The sequence below is a fragment of the Dermacentor andersoni genome, chromosome 11 (genome assembly GCF_023375885.2).
Source record: "Dermacentor andersoni chromosome 11, qqDerAnde1_hic_scaffold, whole genome shotgun sequence".
NCBI lineage: Eukaryota > Metazoa > Arthropoda > Arachnida > Ixodida > Ixodidae > Dermacentor > Dermacentor andersoni.
Genome location: NC_092824.1, coordinates 102,803,753 through 102,828,560, shown reverse-complemented (window position 1 = coordinate 102,828,560; position 24,808 = coordinate 102,803,753). Strand labels below are relative to the sequence as shown.

General features: G+C 46.8%; 1 protein-coding gene across 1 annotated transcript in view; it reads left to right on the top strand.

The window, feature by feature from the left end:
• The first annotated feature begins 14,900 nt into the window (after positions 1-14,900).
• Positions 14,901-24,808, top strand: part of LOC126539187 (uncharacterized) — a 40,551-nt gene continuing 30,643 nt past the window's right edge. The window contains exon 1 of the mRNA XM_050185934.2: positions 14,901-15,059. The gene's annotated coding sequence lies outside the window, so the exon portion shown is untranslated. The remainder of the gene's footprint in view (positions 15,060-24,808) is intronic.

Below are 24,808 nucleotides of genomic sequence, written 5' to 3'. Positions count from 1 at the left end.
GGTTCAGCGCGGACTCGCACTTTTGTTCACTCGTGCGTTTGGTGACTTCATTGACTAGTGTTAGCATTTACATTTACAATTAACCAATTCGTCATCTTGAGGTAGCATTGACGGCACTATATTCGGCCATTTCACGCATATTCATCGATGGCAAGATCACGAGTGCGCCGGCATCAGACCTTGCGGAGTCGTTTCAGATAGTAGTCTTCACCAACGACGCGTGCCCAATATTGAGGTGCAGAAACAGTATTACAGCGAGGGTAGACATAGAAAAAAAGATGGAGACATCAGATCCGTCAGGGGGCAAGACAAAGCGGCTAGTCAACACTAGCGCCACTGCATATAACTGGGCTTCGTCACGCTTGTCGGCGGGACGCACCCGGCTCGTATGCGGACTGGGTTGTCCCAAACTCTGGTAACATCGTGTACTACATGTCCGCTCTCGTAGAAGCATGTGCCTTTCCTGCAGCTGTCACCGCTGAAGTAAAGCTCTGGCACCAGAACAAGGGGAAAATCGCCGCCGCGAACTTAAGCCATCCTTGCTGCCAAGGGTTGCCTGCTGCTGCATCCCGATCGTACTTTCGAAAGCGCCCGCTAGGTGGTCATCAGTGGCGCCTCTATAGGCGAAGCACTACGCCTATATAGACCAGCGCACACATAGAATGAAGTGTAACAGACGGAAACTGGAGAAAAAAAAAAGAAGAAAGTGTCTGATCATGCGCGTATGTCGGAATCGGCGATAAGCGAACCTTTGTTTTATGTTTATCGAAACGTCGAAGCCTCTCGGTTTCATCCAACTTCACAGCCATATTGTTCACTTTTTTTCTGTTTTCTACACTCGGCTGCTTTTGTCGCCGACTTCCTCGCCTCTCAGTAGCCGACTTCTTCGGTTTTGTTGTTGCCCACGTCTTCACTTGTTCCCTGTTGTTCGATTTCTCGATTCGGACACATAGTCAGTGACACGTGCCCGTTCTGGGGCCTAGAATGGAAAAATGCCGAGAGATAGACACACTGTGGCCCAAATTGTTTACTCGCCAAGGCAACCGCAGCAAGCATCTGCAAAGTGGGCGGAAGATGTAACGAAAGCTTCACTTGAAAAATGAGCTCACACACACACTCACACGATTGAGTGCGGGAAAATTTCTGAAGTCTGTCACTTAGTGCGCATGACCTCCTACCTACATAACCTAAATGCTCCTACAAATTTGCATGTAGCTACAAAAAAAGAAGGGTAGACTTAACAACAGTTGAGGTCTACGGAATCGAAGCATTCCTGATTTGTAGCGAACGGTTGTACCTTGTAACTTGTGTAGTGAACGGTTATGTAGAGATTGTAAGCTGTACGAGTGTACATTTATAATAATTAAGTCAATGTTTCCAATGACAAGATACAAGACTGAAAGCAAACCTCGTGGCTATATCCAGTGGACCCAGGGGCACATATTTAGTGGCAGATGCGCAGTGGCCCCAGTGCCCATAACCAATCAGTCGCCCCAGTGACACGTAATTTATGTGCGTGGCGCCGACGATAGTACGAAGACGATGACATAGTGACCAAGTTATCGCGCTCCGGTGAAGCAGCGCCACAGCCCTTTACGACCTATTTCATATCTTTCATATATTCTAGTTGCAGGAAGCCTATCGTATGTGCAGTTCCACGGCCATATTGAACAGAATGCGAGAGTCCCACGAAAAGAAAGTTGCACTAGTTGCATACGGTGAACATTAAGGTTTCGTTCACATGCGCCCCCCCTCCCCCCCCCCCCCCTCCCCAACCCCTCCACCCTGCCTTTTCTGCCAGGAACAATCTCTTGTTCGCTCCGCAGCCTCGCGGAAGCTCCGGCTTCTGTCCCCTCTTTTCCGGCTGCGCCCTCTGCCGGCAGGATCGACGACGATGAACGGTGGTTTCTCTCGAGTCGGGCCCGCCGCTCGGACCCTGCAATCGCGCGAATTCCACACCTCGCCGCGCGGACGCGGGGTTCGCAGATCGAGGGTGTTGGAGGGGTGGTGGGGTGGCACCATATATACTGTTCTGCGGGTATCGCCGCAGAAGCAGCAGGCGATGTTGGCGGCCGCCGCCAGGGGTCGTTTATAACGGCGCAGTTTTAATCTCTCCGCTCGCCTCATATACGTACTGCTATATATATACGCGCGCTAGCCGCTGTGACTCCGAGCAATTAATTCGCGCCGATGGACGCGCGACGTCTTCGGCAGCGGAGAGGGGCGATTTAATAAAGCAGCTCCGAACGTTCTCTGCACTGAGTACTGTACTCTCATCGCGAGATGGGGGCGGGGGGAGGGTTGAAGAACGGGGGAGAAGGCCTGACCGGAGAAATGCTTGCCACGTGCTGTGGACGGTTTTTGGTTGTACCGCACCTGCGTCCGATATGGCTCGATCCGGGGATTCATAATGTGCCTTTCGGCACAAGACAGAAAGATAGAGAATACAGGACACGGAGGAAGAAAAAAGAAGGACAGCATATTCTCCCTTCCCTCATTCCTGGTTTGTCTTACCGAAGTTATTTTCCCTATCAACCACGTTTCTTATACGCTCTTTCTTCTATCCATTCTTTTTTGTTATCCTGCGCCCTGTCATCAAGGGAGTTCACACTGCTCCGCATGAAGGTTAATCTCGGAAAACAATGGAAGGGACCCATCCTCCTAAGGGCGGTCTCCTTCGCCGCCCACTTGATCGCCTTCGGGACTTCCTCGCCTCTCTTAACTGCAAGTATGAGTCTGCGAGCGCCCGCAGTGGAGAGCGATATGACCTCCCCTTGGTGGCGCGGTGTAATGCGAGCAGTCCGCTTGAAATATTGGGGGTTCCCGTCAACTTGGCCTAAGGTTCATTAGTGCGAATTAAAGGGAACGCGCGTGGCCTCCTCCGGCAATATCGAGTGACCGTGAGATTGTGGTCCGCGCCCCGCACGGCAGAAGGAAGGAGGTCGAACCGTATATGCTATAGGAGGGAGGGATGGGGGTGAATCGGGCGCGATATTATCACTCGCTTGATAGGTGCGATGAGGACTATTAAATTGATGCACGAAACAAGTATGTACGACATCCTAAGAAACAGCATAAAGCCGCCCCTATGCTCAAATTCCTCGCCGTACATATTTTACTTTGCTAAGTCTCTAAAACTACTAGCCATTCCTATAGCGCGTTTACCCTGTACACAGGGAAAACGCCAAATTCTCGTGCTTTAACGGGGCGAACGAGAGCTGTCGAAGAGGGAGTCAGGTGTGGGATGTCAGTGTTTACTCCTCGCAAGGGGCGTCGCATAGAACTCCTACCCCTACATCAACCTTCGTACTTTACAGTCTGCCGGAGTCCTTAAACACTTTAACAAGTATCAAAGGATTCAGAGTCTACGTTGCCACGTGGCTTTTGGCGGTATAACCACTTCGCTTGAGGTACTTGAGCCTGGATAGAAAAAGGAGCATCTGGTTGGATGTGGCAGTCACAATTACGAATATATATATATATATATATATATATATATATATATATATATATATATATATATATATATATATATACAAAGCTGTGCTCATATCGCGCACGAAAGAAAGTGATGAGAAAAAGTAGAGACGAAGACAAACATATTGCGTATAAGAGCAATAAAAAGACACGCAGAAGAAGATAGGGCACGCGTTAGACTGTTTCAAAGAGGCAGGCCCTTTATTTGATTCGTCGACATCAATGTGGTTGGAGTGCTCGTCAGAAGGGCTCAACACACCTTGTCTGAGCGGCGCCTCCAGGCGTATATAAGCGAAGCCCGTAAACAAGGTATGATGTTAAGGATAACGTTTTAGCGCAACTGTACAGACGAGAACAAAAGTGAACGGTCGATGACCCGGCGTGCTATGCGATTATTGGAAGCCTCTTCCAATAACAACTATCGTCTCCATCGTCGTCGTTCTATCTCTTGCTTCGAGTATACCTCGACTGCGCGAAGGTATTTCCAGTTTAGTGGCAGCGGCGGAAGCGCGCCGGAAGCCTCCAGGCCTGTGAGCTCGCACCGCACAGACACGGCGTCTTTTCAAGCGCCCGCGGCGTTTTTCCTTCTTTTTTTGCGATGTTTCTCAATCTTTCTTCAACATGCTGCCGAAGATTTAAAGCAACCAGCCGCTGTGCGTAGCGCATGCATGGTTACAACAAGCACGCGCGCACACGTGCACGCACGTACGTTACGAATACAGATACGCACATATTATTATATTACTTTTTATTAGTCACATAAACGTAAACACCAGACAGAGACAAAGTGGGTTAGCGGTTGCAACCCCCTCTACGCACGCACGCACGCACGCACGCACGCACGCACGCACGCACGCACGCACGCACGCACGCACGCACGCACGCACGCACGCACGCACGCACGCACGCACGCACACACACACACACACACACACACACACACACACACACACACACACACACACACACGCACACGCACACGCACACACACACGCACACACACACGCACACACACACACACACGCACGCACGCACGCACGCACACACACACACACACACACACGCACACGCACACGCACGCACACATTCGCGGGTGGCTTGTACGTGCGAGCAACGAAGGCTACAAAAGATTCGGCTAAACGGGGCGCCGCCTCGGGGCGACAGCCGTCGTCCAGATGCGCGGTCGCAGCACCACTTCGTCGCCCAAGCGGAGGATGCGGGATTAGCGCGCAGAAGACGTGCCGTCAAAACAAAAGGGGGCCGGTCGCCTGGCGCTTCGCGGCCGCGCTGCTCGGAACGGCAGCACGCCTGACAAATTGACAATTGTCGCGAGGCTTTTTTTTTTTTCCTCAGCGCTTTGCCAGTCGCGCCCATTCACGTGTGTCTCAGCGCTTTATTCTTTTTTTTATTTGTTTCTATTTCCTTCACTCAACCTCTGCGTGTGTGTGCGCGTGTAGCCGCAGAAAAATAGACACGCCTTCAACTTCCGCCTTCTGGGAAGCTCTGATATTGTTATCTTTGCGCGGCGCTGGTCAACTTTCGCTCCGCCGTGGCGCTCATTAGGACATTCGCGACGGGGTGGACTCCATGCTGAACTCAGAGCCGAGACGAGTTCGAGCACGAATGTGTGTATTTGTGGACGGTGACGAGTGCCTTGCGTAGTTTGCCCGCAAGCGGCAACGTCTTGACGTGCGGCTGGGACTGTTTGTGTAGAGAGAGAAGGTTCGTAGCTTCATTGGGTTTTGTCGTGGGGGTGTGTATACTAGGCAGGTTATTTTCGTGAGAAATTCCACTTTTTTGGATGAAGACGCGCCAAAAGAGACGACTCATTGAAACGACGGGGGCGCTCTTCGCTAGATTTTTCAATGAATGTGCACTGAAGGGTGGGCAGATATCAAGCCAGCTCGTTACATATTAAACCGGTCCATCGTTTGCCCGCGCGACTCGATCTCAAATAAAGGTAGCTCCAATCCAATCCAATCCAATCCAATCCAATCCAATCCAATCCAATCCAATCCAATCACAAAGTCCAAGTGTAACGTATCTGCGCTCGTAGTAATGTGTCTTTATTATTCAACGCTCCTATTTGCTTCCGTCAACCCAATCAGCTCCCGGTTGAGACACCATGTTTTTTTTTTTTTGTTCACGTGATATTTGCAAACAGTCTCGAGTGCTTTTTAAACCGATAAACCACTGGTTATTAGTAATATTCGCCCATTTTTTATCATCTTCTGATGTATTGCCGAGTCGTTGCGATTGACTTGCTTTTTTTTTTGCTGTGCTCGTTTAGTTTGATTTTTTGGTTGTGTATGCCTTAAAAAGTTGTATTACATAGATTTTTTTTCTTTCTTTATTGTTGTTCCTGAATGGGTGTCTGAATCAGTGTTCGTTGTGCTGTAAGTTCTACTGTTCTGTGATAGCCTGTGGTGATGCGCACCTGCAGCGATTCTGTGTCTCTCTCTCTCTCTCTCATTTATTTCTTTTCGACCTCCCCCTCCCTTCTATACCCAGTGTAGGGTAGCAAACAACATTCTCCCTTCTGGTTAACCTCCCTGCTTCTCTTCTTATTTTTTTCTATATCTCTCTTTTTTCATTTAGAGTCAGACTCTTTCAATACGGGAGGCGCGCGTATAATCGAAACTGCCCTTCTTGCAGAGCAGCATTTCTGTATCGAAAGTCTTGGGTGTAAGACATTTGTCATTGTTCACCGAATTTGCGGAGTCCTTTGAGTTTGGTTGTTTATTTATTTATTTATTTATTTATTTATCTATTGGTATTACTATCAGGTCCTGAAGGAGCACTAGGAGAAGGGGAGTTTACAAAAAGTAACAGCTATGAAGGCATGGAAAGGAACGAACAAACATAAAAATACAAGAAGTGCGAAAACGACAGCGCTCTTTATCCTCTATGAACTAATCGCTCAGCCTCCTCTTGCTCGTCTGTATATGCCTGTTACATTTAATACGCCCGAGATGAGTTTTTAACCGCTGTGTTTTTTGAATATCTGATCTTGCAGAGAGAGGCGTTGTACATCGTATCGGGGGCAGGTACACAATAAGTGCACCTGCCCCCGCTTTACACAGACTGGACTTAAGACCGTTCAACGAGTCAAAGATACTCGGACCGTGGCCACACCCGTCACTGGCACGAAAAGCGAATCGTGCATTAGTGCAATACTTGAAGTGCACCGGCTTACGAGGCCGTTTGTAGTGTCCCTGTGCATAGTGTCCCGCCCACACGCACTCAGTGCTCACTTTCTACCCTTTCCCTCTTTCTATTCCCCTTTCCGCCACCCCCAGTGTAGGGTAGCAAACCGGATGCTCTTCTGGTTGACCTCCCTGCCTTTCCTATCCTTGCTTTCTCTCTCTCTGTCTCTCTGATCTTGCTTCGTCGGTTGTAACAGTGCCTTACTACAAACACCTGAAGTATATCATCATCATCATCATCTGCACTATCATCCCCCCCCATTTTCATGTCCCCTTTCTTTCAACTTTCATTTCGCATTTTACTTTTTAGAACAAAAGAAAATGCAAGGGCAGGAACAAAACTGCACATTCACAGATTGACGAGGTTCCTGTCCCCTTTCTTTGACAAACAGTTGCAGCATATTCACAAATAGAATGTGTTACAAATGTACAAAACGAATTCATGTTATACGTAATCCATATTCCCATCAGAACATATATATATATATATATATACATACGTATCTACACCAACCCAGCATCTATACATATTTGCATCTGTACATGTAGACATACATATACATAAAAAAGCGGAAAAAAAGATCATGCACATATTATAAGCTATACATGAAAAAATATACGTTAAAAATAATGCCAACAACTTTACCCAGAACGTAACGGCAATGTTCAGCGGAACATAAAAAAGAAATGCGGAACGGTGGAAAAGCGAAAGATTTGGAACATGGCAAAAATTTGGAAACCGTATAATTTATAAAATTTGGCCATTAATAATTAAATTTAATTTCATGACGAATGCCTCTACCAGCGATATATATTGGGTGGCAAAAGGCGGCTATCACAAATATATTTAGCCGCAAGAACAGAAATACGTCACGTGGGAAGGCCGCCCGCGCCGACGGCGCGTAGAATTTTTTGACGGACGCCATGCGAGCCATTGGAAACATACCGCTTCGACACCCACGCAAGAAGTGGCAAACCAGAACCTTGGCTTTTACTCGTAGAAGCTGCGACGCTGCGGAGCGCCGATAACATCGCATGTCAGACATGCGCTCAAACCCATGCGTTACCCGTCCCTCCGCATAGGTTTTTTATATAGACGCGCAAGTACCTCGACGAGCTTGTCTGCTCGCAGGCGCTTGCTGCGAGGCTGTTGCAACGGTTGCATTTATAGCGCGCGATGCAATGTCGCCTCCAGACACATCTGGTTCTTTTCTGAGTCGCCAGCGTTACTATACGTTTCGCAGTTCCATGCAGTGCACGTTCGGTGCGACGCAGCAGAGGGCGGGCGTCTAAGTGACTGTCGTCGTTTAACTGTTTTTATTCACTTCTTTTGCTTCACCCTTAGAGGGCTGCCATCGATGGGTTGGGGAAGGGGCGGGGGTAACAGAAGACAGTGGTCATATAGGGAGAGTCGTAGGGGGGGTAGGGGATGGGCATGGTGAAACTATTATTTCGCATCGTGGGAGCTGATGCTTTGTTCTGTATAGGACCGATATGGAAAAGCCTGCAGCCAGTGGCTAGAGCCTCAGGGTCATCGACGAATTCGCTTATAGTGACAGCCTCAGCTCGCTGTCGGCCACAGCTGCGCTCTTATCTATACCTGCGTTTCCGTGTGGTGTCCCCGTCTGGAAGGGAGCCGGTCACCATTTTATTGCAGCGACAATTGCCGGCGTCACCTGAAATGGACGCTCAATTCATTGGTCTGCCGTTTACCGTGACTGCATGCATGTAACTCGGCAGGAACCCCTCGAACCCCGAATGATTTCCTCCTGTCCTTGGAATCGTTTGCTTCGACAGGCGACTTCTACTGAGCACGAGGTCACGGGTTCGAATCCCGGTCACTGCAGTCACCTTTTTCTGGACGCGGAATGCAAAAGTGCTAGTGTACTTAACGTGCTTTGGGTGCACGTTAAATAGCCACAGGTGGTCAAAATTATTCCGGAGACCTCGACGGCGCCGTCCCTAGTGGGCGCCCACTGTGCTGTTTCCAGTTCTTAAGCACAATACGTTTAGCTTAACTTGATAGCTTGCAGAAAGTATCACCAATGCTGGTCACTGTTGCGCAGATCTGGTGTTATAACAGAGTCGTTATCATGTTTATCTCCCGAGTGATATTGATGTACTTCGTAATGGTGTCCTGCAATCAGCGACCACCAACGCCAGGCGCCATCATTATCCGCCGCCGTCACGATGAAGTGGCCCTATCGTCCCGACTTAGAAAAAGTATTGAAACCGATGAAGAAACGAAAGGTAGTGAAGCGGTAACTCAAGGTGAAGAAGAGATAAAGAAAACGTGTGGGGTACCGCGCTGTCACAGGAACGCAGTTTAGGTGAAGCTTTCGCTACTGTTTGCGAAGAACGCTGTTCTTGTTTAGCAACTATTTGCAAGCATGTTAGAACACTTCACCATAGTTGAACACACGTATTCACCGGGATTCATCTTGCTCAGCATAAACTCAAGGAGCTCGAGTATGCGGATCCTACGTGTGACGAAGAAGTGACGACGACAGTGGAATGACTGTGAAGTATCGACGGCGATGGAATGGCGGCGACGGCATGACGGCAACGGGCGTGACGACGCTGAACTGACGATTGCGGAATGACGACAATGGAATGACGACGGCGTGATTACCACGGCTGTTATGGAGATGCACGTGACGTTATACGTAGATGACGACGACACGCATGACTACGAGGTTACGATCGACAGCGCAACGGCGACGATAGGACGGCGGTGGAATGACTATAGAGACCGAACGACGACGACAAACTGACGACACAGTGACGACGACAGAGTGAAGACGGCGGAACGATGGCGACTACGACATGACGATGACGCGTTTGTGTTGGAGCTCACGTCCGCGCTTGCGCGAACGTCGCCTGCCGACCCCGGCCGCCTCGGTTTGAACTGCGCGTCCTGGCACCAGCAAATTGTGCAAGACAGAAGCAGCCATCCGGCAGTTATTACTCTGCAGCACTTACAAAGCTTTGGGAAGAGAAAAAGAAAGGTTCGCTAAAAAAAATAAGGGGGGGGGACTCTATTGACCAGCTCAAATGAGGCAAGTTGAGAAGAAACTTTGCCATATGTACGAGCTCAGTTGAAGACGTCGTGGTAGCATGGTGGCGAGGCGCGGAGATACACAACGTCGCCCGCGTTGTCGCACACCAGATCTCCTCGATGGCTCCGCGCACGCGCGGTGTATAGGACCACTCTCGACACAGCGCGGCGGCGTGCCTCCAACTCTGATGACATATACGCAACCACCGCCGACGACGTTGCGAAGCCTCGGACGACCGGCATTTATAGACGCCCCACTGCAGCCTATAGGCGGGCGAATACACTGCCGAAGGAGCGACCATGGATCGGGCACGGCGCCAGCCACAAGAAAGCGCCGGGCGCCGTGCGCTTCGACGGCTGTGGTGTATAGCACAGGCACGACTGGGCGGGGAAGCGTGACAAAGTGCAGCGGTTGGAAGGGTTGCCGTTTCGTCAGAGGCGGTGGAGTCTGCGCACTATGTGGCACTGACGAATTCGTAGAGCGCGTGCTCCCTCCCTGGGTGGCGGGCTCGCGGGTGTCCTCGTTGCTGCTTTTAGCAGTAAGCGAAGGTTGGAATTCGGAAATGTTCTTTTCTGACGAAGCGCTGAATATCTGCCGGTAGTATACGTATAGCTAAAACGTTGTTGCTAAAGAAGTGCAAGAAAGCAAGCCTGCAGGAGAACGCAATGCAACGATCTATGGAGCGTAATGTCTGGTTTAGCATATGTGCCGCGTGTCCAAACTAACGTTAGCCAAGCCGTTCAACGGAAAAGAAAGTAAAAAACAAACAAACAAAAAGAAAAGCATGGTGCAACATACAATTACAAGAATTACTTTGTTCGGTCGTCAGCATTCTGACAACCGAACACTGTAAGTTTTAAAATCGTATCTTGCACCGTGTCTTTCTAATAATTTTTGTCATTGAACACCTTGGCTAACGTTAGCCGGGACACCCTATGTATAGTGTACCACAGCTAATGATTGCCACGCTGTTTAAAGAAAAAAAAAAGACTGAGAAAATGGGGTCCAGAACTCGGTTATAAAACCTACAGTGTTCAGTCATCCGAGGTCCGATGACCGAACAGCATAGGTCTTATGTAATCGTAAGTTGAATCGTGTTCTTTAAATCATTGTTTTTCTTTATCAGGTTGGATAACGTTAGCTGGGACAAGCTATACGATATTCTTGACTAATGGTTCTTATCGATGCATAACTTTAGGCCAGACGAATACATAGCGAATGATTTAAGACAACACAGTTATTGCCATTGATTAAAGGAACAGTGCTGCTGGCTTTAAATTCGAAAATGAGCCCCTAATGAAACTTACCAAAGCGGGACACTAAGAGAATTTTGGTGGAACCTCCGTTTACAAAGCGTGGAAGGACTGGCAGTTTCGTTTATTATATGTGAAAAAGAGTGAAGATATTGTACGTATGTTTACTGTCGTCTAAATGCGTCGTAAGAGAAGGGAATGACATCGCAGTTTATGCAGAAATACATGGCGTCAATAGCTGTTATTAGCAAAACGCGGACAATGTAACCTGATCTAACATCGCATGCCGAGCCGTATACTGAAACCACTGTCGTCATATTTGTGTCCAGATACGCCATTATAAGTGTATGCCATATACACAAATATAATAGTATAGAAAGAAAAAAGAAACCTCCCGTGCTTGCTTAGTGGATTTTGCGTTACGCTGTTAATTAAGCACGAGGTCACGTGATCAAATCCCGCCCGCGGGGGTCGTATTTCAATTAGACCGAAGCAGCAAAACGGCAGTGTACATCTGTGCATTGGGTGCACTTTCAAGAACTCCAAGTGATCAAAATGAATCCGGACTCCCCCACTATATGGCGTGCCTCATAATCAGATCATAGTTTTGGCACATAAAAACCAAGAATAAACAAGTACTCTAGAAGAAGCAAGTTAAAGAAAAAAACCTGTCAAATGTTTCATCAACCACTGCCCCTTCGCTAAACACGAGTTACTTCTTGCTTTGTATTCTCCTAAGTTTCAGTTCGGTTTAGGTGATAGTGGTCACCGCTACAATCATAATATTCCCTATAAAATTATATTGATTGTTGCATTGATTGAGCATTTCTTTTATTTTCATGAAAGTTTAAGGGGAAGCGAGGGCTTAAGGTGTCGATTCCTGTCAAAAGGCATCCATGCATGCGGTTCAAACAACGGTTTTCACACAATAGTAATTGCAACTCTGTTCTACTCAAACAGTATGGAAAAATGAAGGAAACAGCAAAATAAAATAAATGAGAACGACAATCTAACTTTACAGTTATAGTTATAAAGAAAAATTTTAACATAAAGAATTATTTGAACCCGCAACTTAACACATTGCGATGGTAATTATGAGGGTGCACTCGGTCACAAGAATTTACGGACCACAGGATCTAGGACAACGTTCAATTTCCGAGTAGCCTGTAACATTAGTCAATAAAGCCGAAGAACACAATTTTGTTCACATATACAAGTACAGGCTGTAAATGCAAATACTTGGCTGTGTGGTGAGGCTATGCAGGTATTCAGCTTTTTCTCAGATCTCGTTTTCCGTAAAATTTTCTGGTTGATTGTACTCATTATAAAGTACAATATTGGCACAAATTCATGCGCCACACACACACACACACACACACACACACACACACACACACACACATACATATATATATATATATATATATATATATATATATATATATATATATATATATATATATATATATATATATATATGTGTGTGTGTGTGTGTGTGTGTGTGTGTGTGTGTGTGTGTGTGTGTGTGTGTGTGTGTGTGTAATAACAAGATGTAGAGCAACAAGCCAATTCTAATTATGGAAAAGTACACTTAGCAGGAAAATTCAGATCCTTCATGCAGCGTAACAGCCTTCCAACCTTTAAAAAAATGAGAGTACTAGAGTTGTTCCCTCAGCAATGGAGAATTAACTGGCTTTTTGAATGTGCATGGTGAGCAAGTATGATTAACATGTTCTTCAGTTTTGTTTAATATTCGAAGGCGTTGGTGTAAAGATGTTCGTTGTTTTCAGTAATTTGTCTGTGGTTTAGGTGTGAGCAGTAATGTCGGAAAGAATATCTCATAACGGGCGGGTGATCACTATATGCTAGTTGAACATCTTACGTTCCAGTTTTCATCTGAAGTGAACACACGTTCTTTCGACGTATAAGTGTCTATGGAATATAACTTATTGTACATTTTCAATGTGCTCATCCGTTCTTCTGTTAACATGACACACACCTATCATGGTATATAGGGGCGATACGCAGACACTTCCGAGAGAAAGTAGGTCGCCACTTAAAGGCAGGCAGCCGGTTTGCCGCAAATTCGGAAACCACTGCAGCGTCACAGAAACCGCGTTTTCTGAGAATCCTCGTGCGCTTTTCTAGCTTCATGGGCTTGCGCTGTAGATACCTGTAGCCACTATCTATCTATCTATCTATCTATCTATCTATCTATCTATCTATCTATCTATCTATCTATCTATCTATCTATCTATCTATCTATCTATCTATCTATCTATCTATCTATCTATCTATCTATCTATCTATCTATCTATCTATCTATCTATCTATCTATCTATCTATCTATCTATCTATCTATCTATCTATCTATCTATCTATCTATCTATCTATCTATCTATCTATCTATCTATCTATCTATCTATCTATCTATCTATCTATCTATCTATCTATCTATCTATCTATCTATCTATCTATCTATCTATCTATCTATCTATCTATCTATCTATCTATCTATCTATCTATCTATCTATCTATCTATCTATCTATCTATCTGACGTAAATACGTTGTATGTATGTATGTATGTATGTATGTATGTATGTATGTATGTATGTATGTATCGTTCTTGTTCTGTTACGTCGAAGGAAGCAGAGCTTATAATGGCGATACTTTACGTGACAAAACATGTATTGCCGTGACACAAACGAAACATTCACGATCAGTTGCGAAATATTTTAACGTAAATTACGAAGAACAGCAACGTCTCGAGTAACTTTCTTGCTAGGTGCGTGTTAGCGTCCAGTGACGTATTCAACTCAATTCATGGCTTTTAGTAGACCAAGCGATCAATCAATCACCTTCATGTGCACGCGATAGGTTTCAAAGAAAGACGAAACGACGACACACACTCGACGTCTATGTCGACTCACTCCGTCTACCACATGCACAATACATAGCTTCTCGTTTTCTATGTCCGCGTTCGTCATCATGGCGGGAGAAAAGGCTAAAATATCCGCGTACCTCCAACCAAGCAACGGGCGCAACAGCACAGTTTGTGCTTTGTTTCTTTCTCTTCCTTTTTTTTTCTTGTTCCTCACTCAAGACTCCACGCGCTGGTAAGAGCGCACCCGCAAGAGCCGTCGCCCCGTCCATCCTAAGCGGCCTCATTGCCTCAGGGCCGCACGGGTCGTTGTTTTCCCGCGCCCCTTCTCAAACACGCAGTCATCGATTCAGAAGGCGCGCGTGGCGAAAAGAAAGTCAAACATTCCTTCTCAAAGGGCTCGCCACTCCACTTGCTCGGCAGAGGCTCTTCCTTTCCCCCTCACCGCAATGCTCGAAATCCATACAGCGCCCACAAGTCTCGCCCGGCCTCCTTCATGAGACACCGCAGTTTCCCCTCGCGACAGCAGCAACAGCAGCAACCGCAGAAGCCAGAATCAGCCGGTGAAAGAGAAGCCCAACCACCGCTCGATGATTATCAATGCGCCGGGCCGCGACGTCCTTGTGTTCTTCTTCGCAAGCATCGTTTCTCGTCTTCCGACCCAAGGGCCCCGTCCACTCTCAACTCTCGCTCTCTCCCAAGCGAGCCACCTTCTCTCCATCGCCAGTGCGAACCGCTGTGCGCAACTCTGCGGGGGCGAGTGTAACTAAGTACACACAAGAGGGGAGGCGAGATGTTTCGAGCGGCTCAGTTGCCACTCCCATTGGGTACAGAAGTGCGCCCTCCGCGCTGCGTATTACTCTCTCTCACTCGCTACCCTCTCCTTCATTGCCGCCGCAGCCTCCTTGACAGCCTCCCTCGCAGCAGTATCCCCCTTCCACACTTGTGCGGAAGCCGCTCCTCTCCCAACCCGCTCCCAACATGGCGGCGCCCGTAGCGCACTAGCATACGACACACGGAGACGGAGTTGGCTACATTGGCGGCACCGCCCACCGAGCCGGGAATCCAATGGCGTGTTGCCGCCGAGCTTGTCTCACGGGTTCGGGAGAGGCGCCCCGCCCCGGCGATCAAAAGTGTTGCCACCGTTGTAGCGGGACGTGGCGCGGCCGCACGCTGTGGAAGGTGAGTGGCCCCTTACGGACTGTTGCTACGTGCTACGGCTTGTGCGGCGTGCTTGCGATGGTGATGAAGTGGTGATTTGCGGCGGTGTGTGTCGTGCAGGATTACTGATATGAATCTCCTCTTACAAGACCGCCTTTACGCGCACTTGATACGGTGGAAGCGCGTCCGAATTGGCTGCCATGCCTTTACGTCGGCCGTGAAACTGATAGACGTGCACACACTTCTGTGCTGAGCGCTCAGGAGCTGTTGAAACGTTACAAGCTGAATATTCATGTAGATGTCGCGCCCGTGTGACTTATGCTGCTGCTCTCTGTGGTCGTCTTGGAAGAGTCGACACAAACGTAAAGGTTTCGTTGCTTTGCTCTGCACCGCTAAATCGCTCTAGACAGGAATGTGGAGGTCTGTACGACCTTGTAGTGCTTTGTACGTCGTCCACATTGACAGTGCTTAGGATTCAGGCTTGTTCCTTCGCATTTTCTGTCTTCATATCTCTCGGGGGGAAGATTCAGGACTGGTATTTACAGAATTTGCCTTTCCGCTGGGCAATCACGCTTACCACTAGTTATGTGAGCACGCGTGCCCAGCTTCGTAAGTGTTATCCGTAATTGAGTATTTCAGCCGCGATTCTATTGTTGCCCGTGAATCGTTATTGCGTGGCAGACGCCATGAGCTCCGACCAATCAGCATATGCGCTCACTCAGATAAGATCGTTTCCTAAGTTTTGAGGACGGATCACAAACTTTTTTTCAGCTGCATGCATGGCTATAATTCAAGTGTGTCGCACCATTCAATGGAGGTACCGAAGAGCATGAAAGTATGGCTCAATTCCTTACTTTAAAAGTGATGTAGCTGCGTAAATTAACGACGCGAAACGACTTTCACTTTGGCTTTGTATATCGGCTTTGCACAGAAAGTGGACACCTTTCAGAAAGTGGACAGAAAGTGGACAGAAAGTGGACACAGGAAATCAACAGCATTCTATAACAAGGGCTGCGTCACAGCAACATTCGCAACATGTGTATGCTCGAGCTGGATGAACAAAGCACGCAGAGGCTGTAGCTGCACCGAGCAACACTATTTCTTTCTGCTCATTCGCCCAAGCAAATAATAATAATAATAATAATAATAATAATAATAATAATAATAATAATAATAGTAATAATGACGCTTTTTGTGAGTCCCTGAGTGAGAGCACAATTTTTAATGACTCCGAGCTAAGAACGAAAATCGAGAAGTGGCGGTAAGTGCAGTCCTATAAAGCTTATCGAATGCCACATCAATTTCTCCCCTCGAAATAGCTTCTCAAGTATAAGATAAAGTTGACAAATGTTACGTCACTTGCCGATTTCGTCTTGAGCAGCGTCGTCTTGGTTGTCTTATAAGTCTTCATGTTCCTACATGCGTCAGGCGCGAATGACATAATTGAGCACGCAAAACACGTGATTCTGCACAATATGTAGTAAACAAGCTGCGTCGAGTATCCTCAATCATTGCTATCGCTGTAGTTAGGTCTACAAAAGAAGCTGGTGCAATCGCGGCATATCATCACCAACTTGACACTCATCATCTCAATTAATCCCGATGGAGGCAGACATCTCTCCATACATGTTGAGTATTGGTGGTTTCTAAAATGGGGCGGCCATGACATGTTTACGGCTTCACAATAAATTCATTGCAGTCAGCCAGCAAAGCCTTTGAGCTCGCTTTCTATTACTCAGAAGCAATCGATGCTGGGGGGCGGATTTCGACATCACTCCTATTGCCCAAGTCCTGCTTCAACCGAAACCACCTTAAACCCAAATTCTTACCAGTCTCAGCAATCCATCCGATGGTGCCGCCCTTTAACATATATATTACACATGTCCACGTTGCCTGCAGGACTCGTCCAACATGTTGCTCTTAATATTAGCTCGAATACACTCGCATGTGGTACCGATACGCCTCTATGGTTGTGCCCGTATGTGCCCGTAAGTAATGTTTATCTTTTTGTCTTCTGGTTGACCTCCCTGCCTTTCTTGTCCTTGCTTTCTCTCCCTTCTCTCTTGTCATTCATCGATCTCTCGCCTCTAACCAATATGTATGCTTTGTTATTGGTGGCACCGTACGCTGATTATACAAAACGACTACGGGGTCCAGTTTGAAAGTTAATGGAAGAGAACGCCGTTCACATGTTGCGCATTTTGCTTGCTTGTCTGAGCATGAATTGAATTACTGTCAACTTGCTCTATAGCATCACCTAATGCGAGTTAACCAAAGCAATATCTGCCCAAGCAAGCAACGCGGAGGCCGTTTTCCCGAAACCGAAGTTGCGAAAACCGCTTGAGGGGTTTCTTCGTATAGCACTCTGCTGCGATGTGGGATAGCAATTTTTGTTTCCTTTTTTTCACTTTAGGCATGTACAGATTGCAATAGTCTACTCTAATGCTGCTGGATTTAGACATTGCAGCTAAAGCGCTAAAGAGACACGCTGCCAGAGTTAAAAAAGAAGAAGAGAGAACACGTACGACAGCACCGTGGGTGCAGAACATTACAGTTGCATAGGATTTTCGTAAGATGTCACGAGAAAGTGTGTCACGAGCACCAAATAACATGGGCGTGCAATGCAAGGCTAATTAACAGCGTTCCCTGGAGTCAAAAAAATAAACTACACCTTCACCAGAGTTAAAAAAAAAATTCAGGAGACCTAACGCCCAAGCTGGAATCTTCGTGCGAGCGAAGCTTTCACAAAGCGGGTAATCAAATGCTATAAAATCATTCATCTTTTGTGCACCGCGTTTTGCACCATATACATACATCCACTGCATGGCTGCCCGACATGCAAGACGACCAGGCGTGCAGGCCCGTTTGCACGGGAACTATAGTCTCGCCCACGGATGACGCTGTCCCCAGGATCATTGCAGTTTCCCTTACATATTCTCCAGTGTCGGCCCACTTGACAGGAAACCTACCTTGCAGATGCTCGAAATACGTTTGAACACACACACACACGTATATATATATATATATATATATATATATATATATAGACTAAACAGAATTTCTTCAAGCTGCCTTTCGGACGTAAAGCACGTGAGCGATGCTGCAAACGGAACAAGTATTTAAGTTCAACAGTTTCGACCGGTGGACCGGTCTTCATCAGGGTTTACAAAAAATGGCACTTCGGCACTTTTTTTATGCCACTATATATATCAATAGCAAATTACAGCGAGTCTGTATCGTGATGTGTTTTACAGATTTCACTGTAACAACACCATGGTAAGAAAATAAGAGACAAATAGCGAAGGCTTTACACCCTATTGCTTGTAAAACAAAACAGACACACTTGGGAATAAGGTTTCAGAAAATTAGCTGTAATATGTGGTGTTTCATGCTTTGTCCGCATCACTATTTTTCATGGAAGCTGAGACTGCACTTGCCCCTCTAATGCACATGGGCGGCGTCATCTATAGCTGTCCCCTCTTCTCAACTTATGAATCTTAGCAATTTTTTTGTGGCACTTTGCACTGTATAAGTTGCAGAAACTAACAGTAATTTCACTTTGTTGTGGTAGATTACAGAGCGTCTATAAAACAAAATGCATAGGTGAGCGTGTGAACAGAAAATTCCGTCAGGCTAGAAAACATACAATTTGGGCACGTTTTTTCAGTATATAAAAAAATTCAGAGTGTAGAGGAAACTATAAACATGATAAGTTGGGGTGCAATGAAACGCTTGCAAAGTCTTGGGAAGAACTGAGGCAGTGGAAAATCGCACTACAATAACAGACTTCCGAAGGGCGGGTTAACTCTATTATACCGGTTTGCCGTGTTTGATGTATGTTGATGAGTTGTCTTTGATGAGTTGTTCGGATTTGCATGCCTTCCTTGTGGGATTTTTTAAAATTAGTCTCTCGTTGTATGATTTTCTGCTCGGACTTGATTAATTGTTGTGGTCACATTTTGGGCAGCTTGTATAGCCATGAAAGGAAACAGATTTCGCGTTTAACGGAGTCACTGAAGAGCTGCTTCAACTATCTATTTACATTTTCGATGCGACTTTAATATACAACGTAGTAATATATATTCTTCACAAAAGACACTAAAACGGGGGTAAGGATAAGCACCTTAGCAATACAGAATACTAGTCTGGACAAATTCGATTTGTTCGTGTAAATCTTTCAGTTGGACGATCATTTGAATAAGATGAGTTGCTGATGAAATTATAAGTTAGGGATTTAAATTGAACATCCGCGTTTTATACAGGAAATATATGTATACTTATGAGTATAGAAACATGTCAAAGGGTACATCGTCACAACTAGTTGGCACCAGATAGGGTTTAAATCAAAGTCTTTACGAAGAGTTGGTTGAAGCACATAGCACAATTAAACATCATCCCTGCAGCTATATAAAACAATACTCAATTGTTCCAAGTACAACGGACAAGAGACAATTAATACATCTACAAAACATTATTTTAAAAATTACATTCTGAAACCTTGCCTGTTAGGTTTTGATACGTTTAAGAAAGATTTTCGTGTCGTCCGTCAATTACTCCACGGACGCGCGCATCGACAAGCGGCATATAAAACCCTTACGAATATCTCGCGGGCAAGCCAGTGCATTGAGACCTTGGCGCGTTTTCGATTTGGCCACCTGGACAGGCTCAACCGCTGCAATTAGTAGCGATAGCGCGCGTTCGCAGAGCCTTTCTGCACTTAGAAAAGTACAGATCGCTCTGAAATTTAAGACACCAAATGGAAATAAAGAGCAACAAACAGAGCCACAAGAATGTCTTAATCTAAAAGCACGAAGATCACACAAATCCACGCACTACCCATCATTCACATGTTCGCTGAACGATCGCAGGGTCAGAGTTTCCATCTATAGTAATTATTGTAGGAAATCCTATATGGTTCTGTGAGAGCTCCATGAATTGTGCTAGGCGTGAGACTGCGCGCCACACCATTTTTGATGTGAAAGCGTCAATTGGCCCATTGAGCGAAAAAGCTGGCGTCTGTCGTTTGTAGCAGCGAAACGGCTGTAGTAAATTCCTGTTGGCTGCGACGCCGCTTACCCGCCGTGGTTGCTCAGTGGCTATGGTGTTAGGCTGCTGAGCACGAGATCACGGGATCGAATCCCGGCCACGGCGGCCGCATTTCGATGGGGGCGAAATGCGAAAACACCCGTGTACTTAGATTTAGGTGCACGTTAAAGAACCCCTGGTGGTCGAAATTTCCGGAGTCCCCCACTACGGCGTGCCTCATAATCAGAAAGTGGTTTTGGCACGTAAAACCCCACAATTTAATTTTTAATTGCGACGCCGCTTCACGAGCGTGCCTCGACGAATCAGGGCGGGCGAAAGTGGACACTTGCTGCTGCTATAGCGTGCCAGTTGTTGCGTGAGGGGAAAAGGCATTGCCGCGACTCCAAGTCACCGTCGCTCTCGCTTTCGGAAGCCTCTGTTATCAGCGCGTTCCTCGTCCGCGCAAGCTCACGCCCGAGTCTTAACTGCACCTCGATCAGCGCCTCCTCTATCTGCCTCAATAAAGCCGACTCAAAATGCACGAAGAGTCTCAACGCACTCGCTTGCTAGCGAGGAGTTCATAACTCGAAGGACCGCACAGCGGCGTTCAATTGCACATTGATGCTTTCGAATTCACAACTCATAAGAAGCGCTTATGTGTCCTGCGAGTTTGTTTTTTTATGTTAAAAGCGATAGAATAATTCTTCCGGCTCTGAGCTACCTGAGTCTCCGTTTTCTTTTAACGCGACAGCGTTAAGGAGCTCGTGTCGCAAAAAATCCGGTGTCGGAGTCGGACGTCGCTCCGGAAAAAGAGATTTTCGAACCACACATACCCCGGGCTCTCCATGTGACGCGAGATTTTTACTGAACTGATTAAATTTCTCCAGCTAAAGAACGTGGAAAAACCGTAAACTATGACTTACGCACAACCTACAGGCATGATAGCTCTCGGATTGCAATTTGGCTATACGAGAAAACCTGATTCTGTTACGCGAGAACTCAAACCCCTTTTTCAGCGTTTCTTCAATTCACCGACCGGTCGCGGCGTCCGCCATTTGCGTGCGCCGGAAATGGCGGACGCAAATCAAAGCATGTCCATCCGTGTATAGGAGATTATCAATGATTAGCAAAGTTAATAGTGATTGAACAGTGATTGGATTAAGGTCGATTAAGGCGAATTAGGTAGGATTTGCAAGGCTTCCTCCTTCGCGTTTATTATAGGCGGTAGCTAAGTACACTTGGAAATTTATAATCTAACGGATGTTTTCGTTATACTATAAAGAATTTTCAAAAAATTGAACTTTCGGTTGAGGGAATTATTCGCAAACGAGATATGGTCATGCTAGCAGCACAACAACTGGCGTTGTACCAAATATATTTTCGATACGCTGGCTATATTCAAGCGTGTACAGATGGCTCTTGTCAAACAAATTATTCTGCAGCTGCCTTTGTCATTCCAGAATGGAACCAAATACAAACGTTTTAACTATCTCACACGACGTTATCAGCAACAGCAGAGCTTTTTGCAACGTTGTCTTTGTTACGCTACATAAATTGAATGAAAAAAGGGGAACAATGGGTCATCCTTTGTGACTCGCAGGTAGCTTTGTCTTCACTTCATAGTGACATCAGCAATTCGCAAAACATAGCGTTCGTTAACGAGATACTAAAGGAAATCACAAAAGCAAGTGAAGAAAATCGCACAGTGATGTTCCAGTGGATACCTAGACACCTCAATATCTCTCGGAATGGTGCAGCAGACAAAGCAGCTAGACAAGCGCGTGGTAATAACGCCCCACATGGTCTCCCTTTAACAGAAGGCGAATCGCGCCGCATACTAAGATCTAAGCCCGTGGTTGCAAAGTGACATGGTTTGATCAGAACTCGAAATCTTCATATTTATTTCACGCAGACCCATAACTTCAATTTAAAATCCCATCCAGATTAAATGCAACCAGAGCCTTTGAAACGCTCATTCATCGTCTGTGGTTCGGTACCGCACACACAAAACAGTTTCTACATAAAATTTCAAGAGCTGATAGTGCGGAATGCACTTGTGGCCACGTTGATGAAGAGTTACAGCATGTTCTGGTGGAATGTCCGCGGCACGACACGCACGCACAATGCTTAGCACTTGATTTAGTGGCATTAGACCGCAGGCCCTTCAGTCTCAGGAAGATCTTAGGTCCTAGGCCAACATACTCATTGTAAAGACGAGCTTTACTGGCCCTTCAAATATTTCGAGAAGTGAGCCGGCGTTCCAGCTCTACTCATTTTGTGAATTTCTTAGACTTTGCTAGTGGACTGCTATTTCCTCCTTAACTGCGATGGAGATGGAGCCTCACGCGCGTCCGCCGGGCTCGGCAGTGCCTGCGGCGGCTGCCTCCAGGAAGCGCAACGGCACCGAGAGCGACACTGACAGCGACGACACCATGCAGTACTATGTCAGCAGTGAAGATTCTTGCGACGACACCTTCGAGCTGGTGCGGAGTCGCAAAGCAAAGCGAAGATTTCTCAGCGCATCATCGAATTCGAGTGAGTCCACCGTGAGATCTTCGCGGGATACCGAGGAGCTCACCATCCTGTTCTCGCCAGTTATCGCCAGTGACAACCTGAGACGCCTCAACAGGCAAGCCGTGTCTTCTCATCTAGAGGCGCTGGCTCCAAACGAAATCAAAGACATCAGGGTGAACACCCGTAAGAACGTGCTAGCTATTGACGTAGAACACGCGGCTGCGTTGGATTCCTTGCGCAAGGTCACAGAACTTGGCGGGATGAAAGTCCGCCCTTATATTCCGCTCGGCAAACAAGTCCGTACTGGCGTAATTTACGATGTTGACGAGACCATCGTCGACTCCGATCTGTCAATCTTAATCAAGCCAGCTACGGAAAACACCATCATCACAAACGCGTTTCGTCTCGGCACGTCACGGTGTGTGAAGATCATATTTAAGGGCGAATCCCTCCCATCGCACGTAAAAGTGGGCCACTTCCGACACGCAGTTCGCCCCTTTATACCAAAACCGCTGCAGTGCTGGAATTGCAAGAAGCTTGGACATGTGAGTAGTGTGTGCAATAACACTACCGTCTGTTCTCGCTGCACTGGGCCCCACACCACAAACACGTGCGAGGCCAGTGTGCTGAAGTGCACAAACTGCAGCGGCCCTCACGATGCATCTTCGAAGGAATGCCCTTTGATTCGAAAGGAAATGCAAATATTGAAGAAAATGGTTAGAGACCACTCGTCTCACCGAGAAGCAGCAGCATCTATTAAGCGACGACGATCACGTCGCCGACGTCGATCAAGAGCCTCCAAAGCCTCTGCAGAACGCCACACACGTATATTACCACCCACTCTTCCACCCAGGTCAAACGCAGTCAGCTCAAAGGACAAGGGTGCACCGAACAGCACGGCTGCTGACGCGTGGCCTGCACTCCCGAAGCTACATGCCCCTACTGAGCGTAATGATACTTCTAGAGTAGAGGACACTTCGTCTGTTCCTGATAAATTGGCGGACCAAGATCAACAAATTGTTGTTATGATCAGCTCTCTGGTGCGTGCTATTCGTGTTCTACTGGACAAGCTACAGACACCAACAGCTCGAAGTGCATTGCAAGTGCTGGATGCCATCAGTCCGGTTCTGGCGAGCCTTCAGAAGTCCAGTGCTTGAGAACTTCTACAGCAGAACCACGGCTCATCGACAACAACAAAGATCGTTCCGGGATGATGTGAGAAGTGCCTCCATATTCCGATGGAATGCGAGAGGCCTGAGGTCTCGTATTTCGGATTTCCGACAGTTCGTATTTGCAAACCATTTTCCTATACTGGTAATCTGTGAACCGAACTTATCAGCCTGCATAAGACTATCGGGATATGAACCTTTTCTTTCAAACACGTGTGTCCGTAGTAGTAAGGTTCTGGTTTACATTCGCAAGGACCTTACGTATTTTTCCCAACACGTAGCGCCACACGACGGTAACCAATACGTCTGTGTTACTGTGAAAAAGAAGAAGCTGTCTTTTACTCTTATTGGCGTCTACCTTTCCCCAACAAGTCAGTTTGATAGAAAAAGACTGGAAGATATTAAGGCTGATACTCCCGGTCCTTGGATAATAACAGGGGACTTCAACGCTCACCACCATATATGGGGAAGCTCCAGGATAAATTCGAGGGGCAGGTCACTAGTATCCTTTGCATCAGGCCACAACCTGTGTCTTTTAAATGACGGAAGCCCGACATTTCTGCGAGGAACTACATACAGTAGCTGCCTTGACTTGACTTTGGTGTCACGTTGCCTGACTTTGAGCGTGCAGTGGTTCACTGATGTTGAAACCCATGGAAGTGATCACATACCGACCTATGTGAGAATCGATGGACTAGACGCCGCATTACCGGTTGTCTCTCGCCAAATCGACTGGTCAGTCTTTCAAGATCGCGTAGAAGACACATGCAAGACACATATTGCACGCAGATTAGAAGACATAATTGCTGACGCTATGCAAGATTGTACACGCCGCTTCACACATCCATCAAAGCGTACAGAGAATGACATTGAATTGGAAAGGCTTCGTGCACTACGTCGCCGAGCTGAAAGGAGGTACAGGCGCACGAAGTCAATTCTTGACCTCAGAGAAGCTCGGCGCATGCCAAAGAAGATCAAACGCCGAATGGATAAGCTAGCGGATCAAAGATGGAAATGTTTTTGCGACTCACTAGACCCCCGCAAGCCATTGTCCTGTGTGTG